The sequence below is a fragment of the Haliaeetus albicilla genome, chromosome 23 (assembly GCF_947461875.1).
Source record: "Haliaeetus albicilla chromosome 23, bHalAlb1.1, whole genome shotgun sequence".
Lineage (NCBI taxonomy): Eukaryota > Metazoa > Chordata > Aves > Accipitriformes > Accipitridae > Haliaeetus > Haliaeetus albicilla.
Window position 1 is genome coordinate 25,480,280 of NC_091505.1, and position 16,350 is coordinate 25,496,629.

A 16,350-nucleotide genomic window follows, 5' to 3' on the forward strand; every position below is an offset into this window, starting at 1 on the left:
CCCGCCGGGAGCGGGTGCAATGCCCCTGAGCAATCCTTGCAGGCGGGATGAATCCGGACCCTCCTCGCAACAAGCACCGGCTCCTGCATCCTTGCTGGCACCAAAAGCTGAACAGAAGGGCCAGAGCCGTCCCCGGGACTGCAGGTCCACTCCCCTCCGGAGTGCAGACGGACAGGGCTGGGAAATTGCTGCCATATGTCTGGTCCCCAGCAGCCCCAGGGCAGGCGGTGACAGGGAGGGGACCCCGTCCCCATCCAACACTGCCAGCACGGTCACTGCTGCCGGTGCGTTGGAAAAGCGGCTCTTGCGTCAGGATGGTGCCAGAGAAACAAACCCTGGCAGCGTTTCTCCATTCACCAGGCGCTGGTGAGAGCCTCTTAATGGGGAAGGAAAACAAATATGTCAAGGCTCAAGGAAGGGAAGGTTTTGAAGGGGAGCAGGGCGAGCCGGCAATGGGCAGTCTGGCTGTTAAAAATAGGTTCATCTGCCTGGGGCCAGCACTCACTGGGTGATCTCGGTGATACCATCTGGCTTCACGCTCATTACAGCATCCTCATTAGCACGGTGAGTACCTGTCAGGGCCAGGATCCGGAGGGGACGGCCATGTCCAGCTCTCCCAGGCAGAGCCAGCAGCCACAGCCGGGTGTGCAGAGCATCCCCTCACAGGGGTCCCGCCAGCTCCACAGGGCGTCCTCATCACCGTGAACATCCAGCCAGGGAGCAAGGCAGCTGGACCGGAGAGCAGCTCCACGCTGGAGATGAGTTCAGCTCACAAATGTACCAACCTCTCCTGCCTGGGCTGAAAGTCCCTGCGTACACTGCTTGCCCAAGGCTGAACTTCCATAGGAAAATTTCAGCCATTTCCCAGGGTGTGCGGGAAACATTTTTTTCTTCCACGATAAAAATTGTCATATCAGTTCCCCAAGGAATTAATATGCCTCACACTTGAGAGCTGAAGACTGCCCTGGCAGAAGGCTGCTCCGGTGTCAGAGATGCGATCCTGCATGAAGGCCAGCATGGGTTCGGGTAATTAAAACCTGTATCATGACACACGCTCACAAGAGGGCCGAGTGAGACCTGTACAAATGACCCCTTTTGTTCTTGTAATGTATTCTTTTCTGCCATCTACTTGCCTTTCAGTGCATGTATTAAGCACTAGTAATATATTCTCTGCCCACTTCTAATGAATTTTATCTCTGTGCATGCATATGTATATATATACATCACACACACACGCAGGCGTATCTCTATATAACGTACATGTGTGGATATATTACACACTTGCCCCAATGCCTGAGTGATCCACCTGAAGCAGGAGAGGATCCAGCTGCACCAGCTCGGTAGCCACCACAGGGCTGATGTCCCAGGGGCGATGCTCCACGCCTGCTCCCCGCCTGCCCATCCCCATATCTCTGGGTGCTACATTAGAGTAAGAGCAATGTGCATGCCCACCTCTGAGCTGCCCACCTTCCCCGGCACCTCCTGGGCTTGGACATTCGCCCCAGGGTGCTGGAGGAGGTGGAGGTCTCTTCCCAGGAGGAAGGAAGCTCTGAAGAGCCTCTTCACATGATGAATTTTAACATTTCTTACCATATCCAGCCCAAGCGCAAATCCCTTCAAAGCACCAGCCCAGCGCAGCAGAACTAATTTGAAATGTCACTGAGGTCAAACCCGGCTTCCCCAGCCATTAACCTGCCTCTCAAGCTACACACTTAGTATTTATTTACATAGTCACATATTTATTTAAGCCTCAGATCCCAGATATAGGAAGGGATGCGGGGTCTGCAGAGGGGAAGAAGCTCTCTGCTTGCAGGGCCCCGAGCTGGTGCTGCCGTGGGCAGCTCTTCCAAAGGGCTCCACGTACAGAGGGCGATGGGGAGGATGAGGAGGGGGATCTTCAGAGAATTGGTTGTTCCACCCCAGCTTCTCTGGTTGCGCTTTTCTTCAATTTGTTCCTGTCCAGAAACAGAAAGCACAGCTTTTCCTCTCCAGGCAGTTCTTTCACAGGCATAAATCAGTGTAAATTTACTATAGTCAGTGATGCTGATTTACAGGAGCTTTAAGCCCCCCTGTATTTTTCAGCCTTTGCTTCTGCTCCCAAACAGACAAGAAAGTGCGGGGACCGGGGGAATGTTCCTGCAGGTGCATTTGCTGTCAAAGTTTGGTCATTTCCCCATTTTGTGTCCTGCTTCTCAGCCACCCTGATGGACCATGGGACTTGGAGAACATCTGGACCCAAACTCCACCTGATCTGGGTTCCTGTCCCCCTCACCACTGCCCTTGGCATTACTGCAGCTTTGTGCTACCTGCAGATAAAATCAGAATCCTTTTTCCTCTGCTCACCGTTGCTCTGCCCCTCAAAGCTCTCATGCCAGCCTCTCGCATCCTCTGCTCCCCAGGGATACGGGCCCTGCTTCTCCCCTGGACCAGCCCCACTGGTGTGGGTGGAGACAGCCTGACCTGCACTGCAGGACAAAACGCAGGCACTGCCAGTACATGCACCATCGTAAGCTGTTTCATGGGAGAAGAACCTCCTGAGAGCACCAGTATCTTTCTAAATGCTTTTCCGTCGGGATATGCCAATTAGGAGATTAAAACCTCCTGCTGAGACATGCCTGGGACCAGCTGGGACTGTTTATGTGTGAGTGGGTGCAGAGTGGGTCTCTGGGAAAAGGGAGACCCAGACAGATGCTGGGGTTGCTGCAGAGGAGGAAGGCTGGGGCTGGGAAGGTCTGGCTAAGCCGGCCTGGGCAAGACCAGCACATCTTTAACCCTGAGCTGCTGTGCGGGGGGATCGGCATCGTACCAAGGCTGCTTCCCCTTCACCCTGCCATGCTCTGGCTTGTGTCCAGCAGGTGCTGTGCTGGGGAGGAGGTGGGCTTTCCACCAGTTATTCCCCCTGTCCTGTTACCCCCTGCAGCCTCAGGGGGTTGGGCAGGCTGGGGGAGTGCTTCTGTGGAGGGGACTGTCTCCCCATCTTCCTTCCTGCTGGGCAGTAGCTTGTGTCCATTGTGAAACACAGCCTGACCTTTCTTTTTTTTTTTTTATTTCTGTTCTCGTTGCTCACTTGCACGTCTAATTCAAGGCTGTGGAGCTGGCTAGCCTGTGGTTTAAAAAAAAATTTTTTTTTGAAAGCCCTGGCAGGGAATTAAAGGAGTTTGTAGTAACTTGAAATTAGCAGGATGATCTGAGACAGATGTTGTGAACAAGGGAAGAGGAACTTACTTGCTGTGTCTCCTCTCTGCTGTTGTTTAGAAGATATGAATTTGATGCTTTTTTTTTTTTTCTGAAAAGCAGGCACCTCTAGGTTAGAATAATGAAAACCTGTTGCCCTCTTATGATATTCCAGCATCTTCTTTTCTTGCTTTCTTCCTCTTCCACTCCTAAGCCATGGGGCCACTGGCATGGGTGGGCATGGTGCTGGCTCCCAGGGGCTCAGCTCCTCTGCTGTGCCTGGCACTGTGTCCCCACGCTTGCTGTCCTCCCCAGGTGCTCCAGGTGACATGGTGAATTTGTGGCCAGCTCTGTTGCCAGCAAAGCTTTGGCTTTGCTTGTGGGCAGGAGGGTGCAGCTCCCAGGGGAGGTTTGTTTCTTTGCTGAGTTAGTAACAGCAGCATGTGCAGGGAATGAAAGGGGAAAAAAGCAATGAAAAGTGGGGCAATTCTCCTATTTCCAAGCTGATCCCTCTGGTGCAGTCAGAGAAAGGATGGGTGGAAGGATCCTCATCAGGGGTGCAGATGCTCTGTCTTTGGCAGCAGCAGCTTTGGGAGTTTTGTGCCCAGAGGGGTGCACCGGCTGCACAGAGCATCTTCCTCTTCGCAGGCTATGTCAGTCCGCCTTTCAAGGGTGCCCTGTAATCATAACCTGGCTTCAGAAAAGTACAGAGCTGGAGAGAGGAGGGAGGTGTGAGGCTCTTAACGAGGTTAACCCGCTGCTCCTCTTAAAGGAGGCTGTGACAGGGCAGGTGGAGAGGAGCCTGGAGCGGCCGTGACAGCGGGGAAAGGGATATCAAACCCTACCAGAAGAAAAGACAAGACAAAAGGTTTTGAGGAAAAAAGCTTCTTGTCAGCAAGCTGTCAGTGGGCGAGATTAAAGAGCACCTGCCACGTTCCCCAAAGGTTGTGTTACCACTCTCGGAGGTGAGGCAGGAGGGAGCCGTGCGGCAGGGCTGGAAATAGCCTCGCTCACCGGCCACGTGCTGGGGCTGAAGCAGTGATGGTCTTCCCTGCAAACCCGGCGATGCCTTTCTGCAAACCAGGCCTGTGCTCCCCGTGTCCTGCTCCACTCGTGCCACCTCCTCTGTGCTTTAAAGCTCCCTCTCATTCAGGTTTTGCAACCCTAAGCTCCGGCCTCGCAGCCTGCCAGTGCTGTGGGGTGGGCTTGAAAGGATGCACCAGCTCACAGCCAGCCAGGAGGGTCCTGTACAGAGAAACCTCCAGTTTTGGACACTATAAATTGCTGTGGGGCTTGGCCCCAGAGGTGGGAAACTGGTGTGGCAGCAGGGATCCCCTCCTCGGCACCCCTCCTCTCAGATGTGTGTTGCACCACCTGGCTGGCTTGCTCTGTAGTACGGGGTTCATGTAAAAGGCACGGCTGCCCATGTGTGTCAGTGTCCTTGGGAGTTTTACCCATTACTTCATAGCGTCAGATGCTCCAGCGTGTCCAGAAAGGTCATGCCTTAGAGATCCTCCCCAGCTGTGTGCAAATTCAGCCTGACATCATCATCGGGACAGCTGCTGGGCTCAGGCTGCCTCTGCCTCGGCTTTTCCAGCTGCTCAGAGGGAAATGTTTCCTGAGGGGGGAGAGAGCATCCTCTCCCCCTGTGTTATGGCTAGCAGGGTGCGGGGGCAGGCGGGGGGGAGGCACGGCACAGAGCGGATCTGCAGTGCTGCAAAGCTGCTCAGATATGCTCCAGGGGTTGGATGCTCCGGTGGGAGCGTGGTGCAGACGGGTCTGAGCTGCCACGCTGGTAACGCTGCATGTTATTAAGTAAACAGGGGCTGGAGCGGACCCAGGGTCACTGGCTGGAAATGTGCAGAAGATAATCCAAAAAGGCAAGTGCCTGTCAGCCACTCAGGTGTTAGCAGAAGTTAATGAGAGTCTCGGTGTCTGATCTCTTGCAATCAATTCCACTTCCTATCACTCTGCGAGAGGTGAATATCCATGCTGCTGTGATGTTGTTAACTCTGGGTGACGTGCTCGCTTTCAGCTTTGATACCAAAGGAAATTGCTGGATAACATTGCTGTGCTGCTCGAGGCAGGGCTAGGGGAGTGAGATTATTCTCCTGGATGGCCCAGCTCAAAGGCAATGTTTCTATCTGAGGTACAATCACCTAAGAAAATGGCTCCCTCTCCTTCCACAAAATCAAATCGCCCCTTGGTTAGGAGAAAATGTGCCAAGCGATCAGGGAAGATGGATGCAGCGAGGAGCATGTGTGGTGGGGGGATGCGGTGAACTGAAGGCTTGTTTACTAAAAGCAGGAGACCTGCCAGTTTTTCTTCTCCGAGTGCAGGCTTGTTTACAGAGCTCTAATGCAGGGAGAGGGATCCTTGAACCCGTGCTCTGCAGCTGCTGCCCTGGCACCATCAAGACTGTGCGGGCTGAGTACCCAGCGCCAGGCAGGATGCTCCTGCCTGGATAAGGAGCTGCTGGGGCCGTGGGACCTTTGCTGGGGGCACTGAAGCCTCTAGAAATCTTCCCTCGTGGAGGAAGGAGCAGGACAAGGAAAGACACATCCCCAAGTTTGCTCTTTGATTATTTTCCATGACTAAAACTCTGGGATGGATTTTTGTTGCTCAGCATCAGTTATTCTTTCACCAGCCTTGAAATGGGACCCGCAGGCGCTGTGATGAAGGCGCTGTGTCACATTTAGTTCCTATCGCCTGCTATCAAAGATGGACCCAGTGAGTTAAATTCCTCCAAGTTTCTGTAAAGCCAGGGAGGGGTCACTTCACCTTGCTGCTCGATGGCGTAGAGCCGGGGAGCGGAGCGAGGGGAAGAGCAAGGCACCGGCACAGCACGCTAAGGAACAAACGAGCCCCGCACAGCCAAACGTGCCAGGCGGGGAGGGATGGGGATGATGCTCCTCGCTGCGAGCTGAATGCAAATGTGACGAGCGGCAGAGATGTGCAACATCGCACCCGGCTGCGGGTTCCTTCTGAAATGCAAATCCCGACAAGGGGCCCGTCGGCGCTGACAGCAGCAGCGGCGTCTGCCGGTACAAGACAGCCGTTCTGTACACAAACCAGCGCCGATTTGCTGCCGGTTACGGCTGCGGGTGACACTTGTCCCTTTGATCCGCGGAGGGAAGAGCAGGCTGGCGGGTCCTGGAGCCCTGCTCTGCCCGGCCCACCGCCCCGACAGGGCGGCGAGGGGCTGCCTGCGTGGCAGGGGAGGGCGGGCAGGGACCCTGAAGGGCTGGGGAGAGCCTGCCCGTGGGAATCGGTCGCTCTTGGGGCCTCACTGCAGCGTAAAACTCGTGCTCTGAAAGAAACGGAGGGTTGGCGTCCCGTCCCCAGCCAGTCCTGTTCCCCAAGTCTTTGTCTTACGACCCCGTCAGGTTTTAGCTGTGCTTTTCTGAGCGAAGTATTTTTACTTCAGCCGTTGAGATCTATCCCTCCTGGAAAACTAGTGGAAGAGAGAAGCCTCTTCTGAAGGTGGGTGACGGGGACATGTTTGTGCCAGGGGTGCTTAACCCTTCCCGGGGGGCGTCTCGAGGAGCCAGCGGTGGAGGACTCCTGCCCACCTCTACGGTGAGCAAAGGCATCTCCCCTCCTCACCCGGAGGGGCCGAGCTCTGGAGGAGGGGAGCACCCCAGGGCTGCCCCCGGTGCCAGGGTCAGCGGTAGGCACGGCCGAGCCTGCTCCTGCCTGGGTGGGATGGGAGAGGACCGACCGCCGGTGCCCGACACTGGCCGGGGGGTCCTGCTGGGTCTGCCCGTCAGCTTTCACTGGGAGGGGGCTGCGGCGGGGAGATGCTGCAGGTGGGGCTGGGCGGTGGAGGGGGGGCTCCGAAAGGTGCCTTAAATCTCCTCTTGTGTTATTCACAGCTCAGATGGCATCGGAAGCAATTACCGTGGCCATGAATGCTGCTTTGTTTTTCACTTTGAAGGGTAAAATCCCTGTCTCTAGAGCCAGAGATCTCAAAGATAGCGGGAGTGTTGTCTTTGCTCCCAATGGGAACAAGCTATTCTCCAAATAGCTTCGCAAACAATGATGACAGACAATCTTGACCGTTCCCAGGAGCTTAGTGCGGGTTCTCACTTACCCTTACGCATCTGGTGACAGCAGCAAAGATGTCGCACAGGCAAGAAAGGGAAGGAGCGTGGCTTTGCTGCCTGCCCTGCCTTTGGGGCTCTGGGGTCCCCAGCTGCCTGGGTGGGAGGCAGGCTGCGGGGGCGGGGGGGAGGGGGGAAGGCTGCAGCCCAGGTCTCTGATGTGCTGGGGCAGAGGGACTATAGCGTCCGGAGAAGCCTGTGACAGTCTCCGGCTTGGACATAAAGTCTGCACCTCCTTGGCCTCAGCTTCAGATGCTCACTTGGGGCCTGCTCTGGATCAGTCTGAAGACAGTGCTAATTTGCTGTTGCAATTTCTTTCATGAAGAATAAATTCCCCTGAAACAGTCTTTCAGGTAATAGAGTTCTCAAGGAGGTGAGACGGTCAGAGGAAAAGGTGCCCCTCCATGAAGTGGATCACGGAGGGGGCTTGCTTCACCCCTTGTCATATCACATTTGAGAGAGATTTAAAAAAAGAAAAAAAATCAGTTCAGGTAGAAACTAGGGCTGCAACCTCAGGAGGCCCAGGAGGGGAGCAGGGCTGAGCCTGACCCCCACGGGTCGGCCTCTGCCAGGGCTCTCCAGCCCAGGGGCTCACCTGCGGTCTCTACCCGAGGCACCAGGGATGCGGTCCCTGCACACGGCGGGGGGGGATGCTGTCCTCTGCCGACTGCTGCTGCTCTGTAACGGCCCCTCTGCACTGGCAGGTGCCTGGGTGTTGGTCAGTGCCAGGGATGGGGCAAAACTGATAGAGCTGCAAAGGTTGGACTTGCAGGATTTTCACTGACCTGTGACCAAAAAAAAAGCATTTCAATTGTAGTCTGCACTTCTCCTCCCCTCCTGGCAGCCCAGCCCAGCTCAGGACCAGCCAGCAGATGTTCGGGCAGATGCTGTGGTCACAGGCCAAAGCATCTTCCTTAGGTGCCCCCAGCCAGGCTTGTCCATGATGGCTCCAGACAGGGGCCTTGGAGGAGCTCAGAGCTCAAGTCTGGGTTTCTCCCAGTTATGGGGGGGAGGGCAATCCCAGGGGATGTGGGAACTGCTGCATTTTGATGCTTGCAGAAACCTGTTCTTGCAAATCCAGCTCTGTGAGACAGGGGACACAGAGGAGGTGACTGGTGCGACTGCTGGGGCTGTGGTGGCAGAAAGCACCTGTCTGCGAAGAGGAGCAGGAGGAATAAGCTGCTGCGCAGCCTGAGCCTTCTGCTGCTTTAGGTGATGCTTCTGATGTCCTTGCTTTCTCGCTGCCTGAAACCTGTTTGTCTATTAGGCCATTGCCCTTCCTCCCACCCTCCTGCCCGAGGAAGAACAGGTCAGGCTGCTCCGAGTCTTGCATCTCTGCTGTTTTGCTGAGAGGAGTAAAGGGGCAGGGGAATTACTGGGTTTGTGCGCAGCCTCTGAGCAGCCTAAGACTTTCTGTTTTGCTTTGCTTTGCTTTGCTTTACCCTGCAGGGTCTTGTTCCTCTCATAAGTGCATGTATTTCTCGTAAGGTGCCTTGTGGCCTCAGGGCTTGTATGCTCTCATGTCTCATGTTGCTGTGGTCTCCTTGAATGAGAGCAGTGAGGTTCGGGTTTGAGATACATGGCAATGAGCTTCATCTTGCACTCACTGCTGCAAAGGAGTCGGTCTCAGGGGTTCCTGCAGCTCCCCCCAGCCCCGCCTTGGTTCGTGCGGTCTAAGAGGCTGCAAAATCCTCTTCTCTTTACAAGCACTGGCACACTTGCTCTGCAGAGCCCCAACTGCCTCCCAGCACCCTGCGATCAGCCCTGGATGGCCCCAAATCACTTGCTCTTGCTCGCTGAGTGGTTTAATGGAAATTCAGCCAAGATCATTTTTCTGTGGCCACAGGGTACACGGTACTACCTTAGATGGCACATTTAGTTTCTGCAGGATCCAGCGAAGCCAAACAGCTCTCTGTCAGCTTTAGGAATTTATGAGACCTTTTCATGCCTTGGGGAGCCCAGGGCCAAGCTAACACAAGAGCAAGGCCCAGCGGATATAAATTACCATGAGCTCCACTGGCTCCGTCTTACCAGCAGAGAAACCAGCCCCTTGGCTTTGCACTCTTCTCACTGGCCACAAATGAGCAGCGTGCGGGTCCCTTGAGCACTGATTCTGTTTTGGGCCCATACTGGGCTAGAAAGAAAGTCTGGGAAGTGTGCAAGTGTGGAAAAATCTCTATGTATATATGCGAGATATACAGATAAATATGTGTGTGCGTGTTTATAAAAATGTTTAGCAGAAGCCAATACTTGATCCAGCACAACCTCCAAGTGTTAATCATAATAAATGGGAAAGGGAAATAATTGCTGTCAATAAGGAGGGAGGTGTTGCTGTGCTGGTGGGGTGCAAGGTGGTGAGTGGCTGAGCCCTGTGCTTGAGCCCCCTCCTCTCCGCTCCCTCCCCAGCCCAAAGCTCTCCAGGGCTGCCCCGCTGCTGCTTTTGCAGCTCTTGCAGGGACAGCAGCCCCCAGCCCACATTTGGCCCCCTGCCCCACTGCTGCCTCCCATCACCCGTGGGCTGGAGCACCGGCAGTGGGTGGTTGTGCCCGTGGGCAGGGAGCTGCCACTGCCCGCTGCCTGCCAGCCCTCCTCGTCCCCACGGCAGCCGGGGGAAGCATGACCAAGCACTGCCAGAGAGGGCTTAACCATCTCAGTAATTACACCGGCTCCCCAAAGACCACGGCCTCTTGAACTATAGCCGTTACCCGATGATTCGTAAAGACTCTTCGGGGACTCGGAGAGGACCGTTCAGCCATAATTACCCTGGCTGCCTGCCACCGCCGGCCTGCCGTCTGGTGCCAGGGGACCGCACGGCATCGTTCCAATTAAGCGACGGGAAAGCGCGCGGTGTTTGCTGTGCTCCCCGTGTGAGATGGGGAGGGAAACGCAGCGCTGGCCGAGCCGTGGCTTGGCCGTGCCGTGGGGAGAGGGGGACCTGGGGGGGTGGACGCACAGTTTCGTTAGCGGGGAATAGGCACAAGTCGTTTTATGACTAGCACCTATTCCCCGCTAACGAAACGCAAAGAGCACCTTTCACTTTTTCCCATTTCGGACCCATAAAACAGTTGCTGACAGAATTATTTGGCAGGGTGCAGGCAGCAGCCTGGGGCTGAGTAGGTGGCCCTGCAATGCCGGGCTGTCCTGCCTCATGTCCCGCACGGCTCCCATGGCCCTGCAGCAACCCTGGTTATGGGAGCATGGAGCAGAGGAGCAGGAAGAAAGGGTGCCTTGCTCTGCGATAGAGGGATGTGTAATTTTATCACACATTACAGCATTTTGCCCTGGCAGCTTGTCACCAGCCAGGCTGTTAAAATTCCCTTGAAAAATGAGGGATCCATGGCAAATTACTGATTATAGGACAATGTCGTGGTTTAACCCCAGCTGACAACTAGGCACCACCCAGCCACTTGCTCTACTCCCTACCGGTGGGATGGGGGAGAGAATTGGAAGGGTAAAAGTGAGAACATAGCCCCATACTAGCTACTATGAAAAAAATTAACTCTATGCCAGCCAAAACCAGCACAGATAAGAAAGGTAATCTGGCTATGTGTGATTGATTGCTTTGATACTCTATAAAAGCCGGGTGAGAGATGTAGAGATAGTGCCGTGTTGTATTAACCATGCAGACAGCAGCACCAGCACACGGTGATGGGGGTATTCGGAGGCAGCAGCAAGACAGACAGAGCGAGCACAGTGCATCTGAGCGATAGCAGACGGCTGCATAGAGAGGGTACATCACCTACATGACGAGAGGACAGATGGGAGCTGGTAGTTTTTAAAGGGAGCTCCAGGAGTCCTTACATTTGTGTTTGGAGCATGAATCATGCAGCAAGCTTGCCGGTTGCTGCATCCCACTCTGCCAAGCTGCTCAGGTTGTCCTCGGTCCTTCTGCTTGGGAAGGGGACAGGGACAGGGAGGCTTTGACCGCCTGTGCCACAGCTTGCGGATGCTCAAGCACCAGCAGGAGCTGTACGTTGGTCCTACCCCTTCCCCAGTGCTGCACTGTGGAGAGAGCAAGAACAGGGGATGGGAGGGCAGGAGCTGCAGGGACTGCAATGCTTTACCTGGCTGTTACACTACATCCCTCCCAACATCAAGAAAGGGCATCAACAAGACAGCCAAAGGAAACGGCATCAAAAGGAAGAGCGGGTCTCTTGGAGATGTTAAAATAAGTCAGGAATAAAAGGCACTTGTGGAAATTCAGTGTGCCGTTTCATATATTTGACCACACCAATTCTTAACAAAAGAAAACCCAGGCTCATTACATAGAAACATCAAACCAGCCAAGATAATTATCTCTAATTAGTGCTAATTTAAAAGTGAGGTCTGTTCTATAGCTGGATTGTTGCATATTTCATTAGTTCATTAGATGCTGAGCAGACAACGCAGATAAGAGAATTAGTTCATTGGGATGATATAAATTTCATCCTCCCTTCACCGGAAACAGCTTGGGGGTCCATCTTCACAACACAAATGATGTGCTGGGCCACATAGCCCAAACAAACCAACCCAGATGACTCAGTGGTTCATCCTCTGGGGAAAGTTCACTGAATACTGTATTAACTTTGCAGAAATAAAAAAAAAAAAAAGAGGGAGAGAAACAAGCATTTTGTCAGTCAATGTTATTATCTCACTGTCTCTGCAAATATCAGTCAATTAATTCCAGGTCTCTTTCAGTGCCTGGATGGGGAAGAAAAATGCCATGCACTTCAGATTCACCCCCGTGAAAGCAAAAAGTCACCAAAGCGGGGAGCGAGCTCCAGCCGAGGATGTGCCTCGGGCTGCCGTCCATCCTCCCGCAGGCAGCGGGGAGGGGGCAGAGCTGCACCCCCGGCGTGAAGCGTGCCCCGTGTCACCTTCAGCAAGCCTGGTCGTGCCCGCTGGCGGTGTGAAGGAGTGCACCTCCCGTGGGATTTTGTTTGTAGGGGCCAGCAGAGGATTTTCCCCTTGTCAGGGCACACTGGCCACCTAACTGCCTCCATTGCCCGGCAGGCTCTGCAGAGCTCAGCTTCGCTGGAGATGACTGATGCAGGGGCTGGTCCCACCTTGGGGTCCGTGCCGGGCAGGTACCAAGACCCTGGCCTGGCCTCATCATGGGAAGAAGACTTTGACACACATGGGTGACCCTCCAGGTTTCTGCACACCCGAGGTCTGGATGAAACAGGGTGACAAGCATCTGTCCTGTCTTGGTGCAGGTGATCCAAGTCTACCTGCTCCGGCCCTTTGGGTTTCATTCCCATGAACAGTCTTCTTCATCCCCTTTTCCACCTCTTGCCAGGCTGGTTTGCTCCAAAGCAGGTCCTTCCTCTGGCCACCACTAAACCGCAGCCTTCAGCCGTGCCTCTCACCCTGCTGGGAAGCATCCCAGTGCCAGGCAGGGTCTCTCCCCACAGAAAGGGGATGGGCAGCCGTGAGCCCGGCTCTGCGGGTTCACCTCATCTCCAGCTCCACTCCCCGAGCCAGGGCTTGGCAGCTAATTCTGTTACTGGGGAAACAAACAGCTGGTTTGGGAAATGTTGGGTTTTCAAATGTCCGCTCGGGCTCGCTGCAGACCTGGGTGCCGTGGCACTTGCAGGTAGCCTGGAGGGGCAATTCTGAGTGATACGTGCAATGATACCAAAAAAGGACCACGTAACAATGGAGATTTCTAACTCAACAGAGCTGTGCCTCGTACAGATCAGTGGCATTGTCTTTTGTAATAAACATAAATGCCAACTATTCCCTGAAGAGCATCTGGAGGAGACGGTGCTGTGATGCTGATGTGTCGCACATCTTTCCCTAGCAGCTTCTCGTGCAGAAGCCCCTGGATCAACTCTCACATTCTTGAACCATTTACCGCCTGCCACAATCCTGCCTGGCCCAGGGAAGCTGTGACTTATGAGATGAAGAGCAAAAATTGGCACTTAAGTGATGATGTGTGAGCAGGAATAAAGCATTTGACTTTCAGATCCACTTCAAGATTGCAGGCAAATAACCCTTTCCGCTTGTAAACTATACATGGGCTAGGATCCTTGCGAGACAATAAAATACCCCTTCTCTTCACACTGCAGGTTTTTAATCAGATTAACCTGACTTTATGAAGCTTTCAGCTGCAACTGCCGGTGGAGTGAGGGCCCAGCTCAATGCAAGATATTGTCAAGCAAAAGGCAGGGGAACTTTTAATCCTCAAGAAGTTACTGAGCAGGAATACAGTAATTGAAGAAAGTTACTGCAGGTGTTTGAAGCTATAATTAATCTCTGAGAAAGAGAGGAAAGCTTCAAGTTCTTTGAAGGAGCAAACTTTGGAGCTTTAAAGCATTTCAGAAGAGTAAATTGAATGGGGATGAAATATGCAAAGGAAGAAACGCTGCCACAAAGCGCAGTTACAGGCGGTAGGTTTGGGAAATCTGGAGAGGAGAGAAGCTCTCTGGGGGGGACAGCGGGAAACCCCTCCCGGTACCCTGGAGTGAAGGAACCCAGCAAGTGAGTGCAGTGATGGGAAGGCGTGGTAATGACTCCACAGGGGGCAGGAGGCTAATTGAATCATCCGAAAGTGCCATTTATCAGCATGTTCCAGGAGTCGGACCCAAATCCCAGCTTTGATTAGCTGTGAGGCTCCTGAGGCCAAAATATTGTTTATTCTCAGAAGTGCCGCTGGAGAGGCCGGACATGGCTAAATGAGTACACACAAAACAGGCAACAGGAGACAGCATGTGTGTCACTGAAAACAGCACCAGAAGAGACCAGGTACAGTACCCAGAAGAATCAATTAGTTAATGGCTGCCATTACAGACAGACAAGAATTGTAGAGATTTAATGAACAGTAATTTAACTTATTGATTAATCAGAAAGCATTCCATTCTTGCTAGTACTTGCCTTATTAAGCAGGCATCTCCTTCCTGACTAGTCCCTGCTCTCCCTCACTGCCGACTGGTGCAAAGAGGAGGAATTTGGGGAGCAGGAGCTCAGGGAACTGGCACAGTGACAGTGACTTGCCCGAGCATCCTCTCAGTCGCATTCACACAACACTGTCCCGAAGGCTGCCTTGTTCCTTCTGCCTCTGAGTTTCCCCATCCTCCCCAACAGATTACCCAGAAAACTACTGCCTTCTATATAGGGGTCTCCTTTACAGCACTGCCTGCTCTCACATGGGGTCTTGCCTTCACCCTCCTGTCTGGGAGCCTTCCAGCAGCTGGTAAGCAAAGCTCTGCATATGCTCCCTCATCTTCACCCTATGAGGAGATTCACATGTACCAAAGGACTTGATTTCATATAATTCTGCTTTAAACGTGTATTCTGAGGATGTAGTTAGAGAAGGTGCACTCTAAGAAGTCACCACTGGTGAGAAGGTGCTCAGGTTTGTGATGGTCTCAGATTTTGGGGAGGTCTTTCCACAGGCTGGGAACCACTCTCCAAAATGGTTCTCCACCAGCAGCCCTCTTGCCTCATGAGGTCCGGATTCAGGAAAGCACTCTGCCCGAGCTGGATCTGGGAAGTGACCACGCAACATAATGGCTGGGTGAAGTTGTCTGTTGTTCCCATATTAATAAGACCTGAGCGCAAGTCATCAGACCAGCCCACAGCAGAAGAACCCCAGGTCTGGTTCTTGTAAGTCTTGACATGAAAACAGTCTGGCTTTATGTTATTACTGCTTTGACAGCCAAACATTATTCCCAGCCACCCTGGCCGAAGGAAGGGACACCAGGTACAAGCTGGGGAAAGAAGCTGCTCCACAACTCATTCCTCCTTCCCTCCTACCATCCTCTAACTGATGGGCTCCCACCTCCACAGGACACAGTCCTGCCCAGCGGGTCGACAGCAAAGCCGGTAGCAGAGCCCAGGACTTGGGCCTCTGATGTCTGCAACCCTAATATAAAAAAGACAACCTCAAAGATCATTCGAGATATGGATCCGATTGATGCTCTGCCCTACCCACAGCTCCATGTCTCCCCGGTCCCCATGCCACTGTTCTTCATCCAGGTGCTCCTGCTCCCACCGGGGTATGGCATGGGCCCCCTCTCTGCCCCCCATTATCCCTCACTCTGTGTCTCCACCAGCTGTCACCAGAAGTAATGTTTAGATTTCATGCTCAATATTCTTGATGCAAGTCGAACATCAAAACCTCAGCAGGGTGCCTGGGAAAATCTAAGTGAGAATATCAGAGGAATCTGTTTCTACAAAGCAAAAGAAATCAACAAAGGCTGTGTTTGGCGATTTTTTTTTTTTTTCATCCTGGACCATACATACAAATAATAAGTTTAGACTTGTTTTTTTTTATTATTATTATCACCCTTTTTGATATCAATCTCTCCTTTTCCTTATAATAAATATTGATTTGTGCTGTTAGAAAACAACTTCTCTTATCTGCTGCTTATCTTTCCGCAGGCGCGGCAGTGGGGACGTGGACAGCAGGATTCATCATCCCCAGGAACAACCGTTCTGCTCATCCCCACCGCCCCTCCAGCAGCACTGGAGGGCCACAGAGCCAGGGGTCTTAGGAGACCTAAAGTTATGTGTCGGGTTCATCTGTATGGAGCTGGGCAGCTGGATCACAGCTGTGATCCTCTGTATCTGGAGGGATGGTTAAAATAGTCCCACGAAGTATTCCTTCTTTCCTTCACTCTCCTGCCATAAGGCAGGACAAACGCCTTTATACACTGCTGATGACAGTTTTTCTTGTCGATGAACATTTTCCTACTCCAAGGCATCTTTGGGGTAATGGCTTCGTTCCTTCGGTGTGTCTGTACAGTTCCCGGCGCAGCTCTTGTGCCACGTTAATTATCTTCCATGTGGAACCTGTTTCGTGCCAGCAGAAATGTACTCAGGGTAGTATAAGAAGTGAAATAAAAATGGCTCCTTTCCCCAGAAGAGCTCTCTGGTTATACAAGATGGATCAGCAAAACCCAGAGCGGAGGGAAGGATAACGCCATGGGCTGGTTTGTAAAGTCAGCCCTCTGTGAGCATCCCAGCAGAAGTTCAGCTGTAACATGGGTGTAGATTTGGGAAAGGGGACAGTTGGGAGAGCCCAGAGAAAAGAGCATCAGCTGGGAAAAAGCACCAAGCAGCTGGGAGGAGGAAGAGGAGGAGGAGGGGA

At 53.2% G+C, this 16,350-nt stretch overlaps 1 long non-coding RNA gene across 1 annotated transcript; it reads left to right on the forward strand.

The window, feature by feature from the left end:
- The first annotated feature begins 8,397 nt into the window (after positions 1-8,397).
- On the forward strand, positions 8,398-16,143 carry LOC138690662 (uncharacterized). The gene is made up of 2 exons (XR_011329421.1): positions 8,398-8,489; positions 15,642-16,143. It is a non-coding gene; the product is annotated as an uncharacterized lncRNA (long non-coding RNA).
- The last annotated feature ends 207 nt before the right edge of the window (positions 16,144-16,350 follow it).